Raw genomic sequence first — 5974 nt, 5'->3', positions numbered from 1 at the left:
TTAATTAGTTTTGTATCCAGGTGTCTTGTTATCTCTTCCCATGAAGGATGAGAAGTGAAGAGACACTGTGTCTTTGTCTTAGGAGAAAGACACAGAGAGACCTTGACTCCAGAACTGAATTTCAGAAACAGACATCCTGTCTGAAATACTTGTACTCCCCTTTTGCCACATTATCTGAATTTGTAAGGCTTTTGTATGCATAAATGATGTTGAATGTTGCACCTTTTAGAAGCCTTCTCACAGTACACTGAGATACGTGTCTTTGGGACTGCTCTCTCTTTATTGCAATGAAGACCAACAACTTTGATTCTTTCGAGACTCTGTTTATTGATCCAGATTGAAAACTTCCACCCTTCTCCCGATTAATCATAGAAATCTTCCATCACAGACCGGATCAAGATTCCGCTGTACTGTAGCCATCTTGTGACCAGTCTTTAGAATAATTTCCCGTGTAACATGCAATGGCACCTGTTTCCTATTTAGGTGCTTGTAATTAGCTGGCAGGGGAAAATCTGAGCTCAGAAGATGGCTGTTCTTGTTGTCATGAGTGGACAGTAGCCAGATTGTTTCCACTCTGTCTCACAACAATACTTGCATGTCTACATGTTCCTTTGTAGCATGACGTATTGACAATGTAAGGAATACAGGAAACCAAACAAAGAGTCCATAGTCATATAGCGGCTCTGTGATGCTGGGCTAAGCTAAATGCTATCATTAGTATGCTAACATGCTGATTTTAAGTGTAATGTTTACCATGTTCACCATCTTAGTTTAGCTTGTTAGCATGCTAACTTTGGCTAATTAGCAACACATGTAAAGTGCGGTACAGCTTCAGGCTGATGGGAATGTTTTTCGTATTTGGTTTTGAAATGATGATGGCGCTAGATGACTTAAGGGATCTAACAGTTCAGATATTACAGTTCACCCTGAGGGGAACATCAATGTTTGTACCAAATTTCATGGCAACCTCATCTGTAGTTTAAAACCATTTTGGTTTAAATTGTGATATTTCAGTTTAAACCAAAATGGTGGCCCAACCGACATTGGCATCCTTGTTTCAAATTTCTATTATAATAAAGTTGTTTTCATTATTTAATAGAAACTCCCTATTCTTCAACAGTGAATGACCTGTTGCGAGCACTTCAGACAGTGATTCCGCTTTGCCTTCCAAACCACTTGACTTGTATTTATTACCGAGCTCAGTATTACAACAGCAACACAACAGTAACAGACCTCCTGTCTCTCTCATAGGTCCCATTGCAGCAGTTGGGATGAATAATCTACCACAAATTAATTATACATTTAATATGCTGCTGGTGTTTCCCAATCTCACTGATTCAACAAGCTGGACATTGCCTATTTATAATTTTACTGAAAGAATAATGGCTGTGTCGGTTTCCACTTCAAAGAAAATCAAACAACTGTCTGGCCCCGATTTCTCTATATAGTGTATTTCACAAGCATTAAACATTATTAAACATGATCAAATGACTAGTTTGATTACAAACAGAGGAGCTTTTCTTATATGTATTTAAATTATACATTTCATATGAACTTTGCTATGTTAGGAATGCCAATAGAAATTCTATTGTCTGAACAATTCCTGCATTTATGTGGTAATGTTCCCATCTACCACTCCAGAGACCCATAGTTCAATTCCTGGTAGCAGCACCTCCAACTTGCATGGGTTAGTGAACACATTGGCAGTGACCTGGGCTCTTGTTCTTGTTGATGCAATCTCCTTCCTTAATTTACAATAGGAACACACTTAGGTGTCTAACAGCATGGTCCAGCTTATCCACAATGGATATTTAGTAATTCAGTGTGGCTTTGTGGCACAAGGCAGTGAAACTGCCTGTGCCAAAGCACACTGACTGTAATCCTGCGGGCTTAATAATAATAATAACTAGAAAATTCCTAAAGAAATTTTGACAGTGTGGCTTCTACTGCCCGAAGAAATCGCAATATATACACACGCCAATGTTACCGGTAGTGTCATTCAGGTTCAATTGAGATAGCGCTACTCTCTTTTCTGCATTTTAGATTCATACTCTTGGATTGAATCTTGTATTTGTGGGGCTTTTATTTTGAAAGGGTGGGACTGGGTGGGTGAGAGAGGGGGAGAGGAGACAGAATCATAATGTTTGACACTAAAATGAGAGGCTTCATCACAAGCATTCCAGTTAGAATTCATTCTGTGGGGCTTTAATTTGAAATGGGGGGGGGGGGGGGGGGGGGGGGGGGTGAGAGGGGAAAAGTCCTCTAAAAATATCTAAGACCTGAATGACTGTATGATAGAGAGAGACACAGAGAGGGAGAGAGAGAGACAGACAGAAAGATAGACAGAGAGGAGAGAGAGAGTGAGTGAGTGAGTGAGACAGGCAGACAGACAGTTAGATGGACTGAGTGAGTGGGAGAGAGAGACAGGCAGATAGACAGTTAGATGGACTGAGTGAGTGGGAGAGAGAGACAGGCAGACAGACAGTTAGATGGACTGATGCCGTCCACATTAGGGGAGAGCGGGGTAATGTGAGACACTTTTTACATTTGCTCCCCTCTAGGCGAGCTAAAATGATATACCAGTAAAATTTACACATTTCCCATTAATTCAGGATGTTTCCTAGCAATGGAAATGGTCAGAATGTCTTCAGGACAAAGGGCAGTGAAAATATGATTGTTTTTAAAAAAGTGGTCTTGTGTCTCACTTTACCCCAGCTTAGGGGTAAAGTGAGACAGACTAGAGAAATCAAGGGGGTAAAGTGAACCAGCTGGGGGTAAACTGATCCACTTACTTTTTCCACTTTAAAACTACCATAACAACACATGTTGTAACAGTTAGAATCCTGACAGCTAGATTGACAACCACACATTCCAAAACTAATATCGGACTAGTAACAGAATCATGGGGATTGGTCAATTAAGCACATTTTTTTTAAACACTTGAAAGTAACTCCGAACAAAATCATATACAACATAATATAATTCAAAATGTTTTAATTAACATTCAAATGACAGATAGAACCAGTTAGATTAGAACACAGTCATGGGACCATAATCAGAACCAGCTAGAACAGCCTGGGACTCAGAACACAGGACTAGACCCACCTGGATTAGAACATCAGCCTCATACTCTATAACAAGACCTACTCTACATTCCAGCCCTGAAGGTTACAGGGAAAGGTGAAGAGTTGCTCTCTCCGTGTGGTTCCTCCAGGCCTATTAGGTTGAGGCAGCTTCTTCACCACATCACCTTTAGGAACATGTGCCACATCATTTTCTTTTATAGCAAACGTGGGTCTCTCCCACTCTTTCTTGTTTCCCTGGATTCTTCTGAGGTTCTCCATAAAACATTTGCAACTAAAGAATTAATTCTGTCACCTGTCCATCACTACAGCCAGATTTTCAAATAACTCCCCCACTGTAGTTTTATTGAAGGCTGTAGCCCTTCCCAGGGATGTTGCCTCCGGAGTTCGGACAGAGAGATGGCGACGTGCTAGGAAGCTGCCAAACCACTCTTCTCCTAAAGAGTAGAGAATTCATTATTATAAGATTTAGCTTTGTGGCAAGATCAGTTGGCCTAAGTTAACCTACAGAATCATGTGATCTCTTGCACACCCTAGCCTACCTGCACATTGTTTCTCTGTCCAATTGGCAGGGACAGGGATATAGTATTTCTCTGCGTATTCAAATGCCAGTTAACGGCACTTAACTGGAGCAAGGCCATGGAACTGGTCAGCTAGTTGTTTCAAGTGTTTGGCAAGCTCCTCCTCCATCTCATCTGTGAATATTCTCTTTGCCTCAGCTACTGCACCCCAGGCTACTGATTTTACTTCCCCTTTCTCTTTTTTCTTTATGAATCTTTTGAGGGTTGTCTTGTCAATATTTCTATCCCTTCCAGCTTTTCTTAAGGACTTCTTTCCTTGCATGACCTCAGCGGCTGCACTCTCCATCTCTGCGAGGGGTGTTTGGCCCCAGGTTGTCTTCCTGGTGTAGTTTCTTGGCATGATGGCTTTTCTACAATGTTTGACATTAAAAATAAAACATATGTAATGTAATATTACACTAAAATATGTTTAAGACTAAACTTAACTTGTGCTTCATGGTGGGGTAAAGTGAGACAGTGTCTCACTTTACCCCACATCATTTGTCTCACTTTACCCCACAGCTACTATTTTAGAAAAAACAACATCTCTTAGCAATTCAGGCTAATCTTCAGCTAGCATCAATCACATGGTTTTATATGTTGGAAGTTCATCAACATGTATGATATAAGTTTTTCTACCTGAATCAATTTGCTTTGACACAACAGTTGATTAAGTTCACAGCAAGAAAATTTACTTTTACATGCAAAAAACACATTTTTGTGAAAAAACATACTTACCACAGCACCAGCACCAACTTCTCCTTCATGGCAAGGGGGGAATGGGAGGGGCTTGAAAACATAATGGTCACATGACCACAAATGTGTTCCTTTGCCTAGATACAGGGGGTGTCTCACATTACCCGGTGTCTCACATTACCCCGCTCTCCCCTACTCCGTTTCTCCTTGGATGCAGATTTGTCAAATAGAAACGATCTCCGTCCACACGGGAGTTTCAGCATCATTCTCGAGTTGATCTGCGTCCACACGGCAGCCGTCGAAGGCGGACAGCACGTGACCATTAACTACACTGGGCATGCGCGTGACGGTGTAAACAGGAAGTGAATTGCTTGCTTAGTTAAAAAAAAAAAAATACTCGCTCTGTCTCTCTCTCCAAATTTACTTTAACATCAACACTTACACATAAACGTTTACTAGATTATGGGTCCATCAATGTGGTCTCTCACTCGTTTCCTCCGTGTTGTTGATGTCTGTTCTCACTAGTAGCTCTGAACGTCATGTCCGCCTAGCTAGCTTCTAAGCTAATTTTAACATTACCGCCAATGGAGAAATGCTAACCGCGATTAGCATTACAGCGGTGCGGGTCTATCTCTCTCACATCAAATTTACTTTAAAATCAACACTTACACGTAAACGTTTACTAGAATATGGGTCCATACATGTGGTCAACACACGTCTCTCACTCTATTCTTCTCTTCCTTCTTGCAGGAAAGCTTAGCAGATCGCTAACAGTAGATCCGTGAAATAAAGACCATGGAATCCATAGAAGAGTTTCAAGACTTCAGTGTGAATCTTTATTTGTAAAACTGTGGAAGCACAATATGAAATACGGCTTTACGAACTGTCCCTATACACATTACACAAATACAAAACAACAATCCATGATATAGCCAGCATGTAACATGTCCGCCTAGCTAGCTTCTAAGCTAATTTTAACATTACCGCCAATGGAGAAATGCTAACCGCGATTAGCATTTAATACAACACAAATGTTATACTAAACACGCGAATAGAATATATCTACGTACATATTTTCATGCTCCATAAATACATACTTACAGACTAAGGTCTCTCAAGGCTACCAAACGGAAGAAGTAAAACGTTAGAGCAGCATGTCTTCTCATTATAATCTAAAAACAACGCGCTGCTCCATAGGGCTGATGCCGGTCACGCCGCTCGCTAATCACTCCAATAACAGCTGCTTCCTCCACAGAAATGCAGACTTTTACTGCATAGCTGCTGCTAGCTGTTGTGCTAGCAGCAACATCATGTAGCTGTTGTGCTAGCAGCAACGCTTGCAATTAGTTATCCATGTTGGAATGAATCGCTGGTAGCCCAGTTTGTTTTCTTCCGGGTACGGGTCATGTGATAGTGAGTGTGACGAATCAGGGACGGAGACGTCATGGTTGCCAAGAACCAATCCAGTAGCGAACACGGGTGTGGGCGTAATTTTTTCTAAGCACATCCGTATCCGACCGTCCACACGCAAACGCAACCCCGGAGTTCTCAAACACCTCCAACCTCGCCGGAGTCTTCAGATCCCTCCGTTTAGGGTGCTCCAAAACTCCGGCGTAGTGTGGCTGCTCAGTGTAA

The 5974-nt window shown here is 41.5% G+C and overlaps 1 long non-coding RNA gene across 1 annotated transcript; it reads right to left on the bottom strand.

Annotated features, from left to right (window-relative positions):
- Positions 1-2977: 2977 nt before the first annotated feature.
- On the bottom strand, positions 2978-5687 carry LOC142964844 (uncharacterized). The gene is made up of 2 exons (XR_012957591.1): positions 4382-5687; positions 2978-4014 (listed from the first exon to the last, which is right to left on the bottom strand). It is a non-coding gene; the product is annotated as an uncharacterized LOC142964844 (long non-coding RNA).
- Between the last annotated feature and the right edge of the window lie 287 nt (positions 5688-5974).

This window comes from Anarhichas minor, unplaced genomic scaffold (assembly GCF_050575085.1).
Source record: "Anarhichas minor isolate MPS153535 unplaced genomic scaffold, ASM5057508v1 ptg000032l, whole genome shotgun sequence".
Classification (NCBI taxonomy): Eukaryota; Metazoa; Chordata; class Actinopteri; order Perciformes; family Anarhichadidae; genus Anarhichas; species Anarhichas minor.
This window is presented reverse-complemented; position numbering and strand designations above follow the sequence as displayed.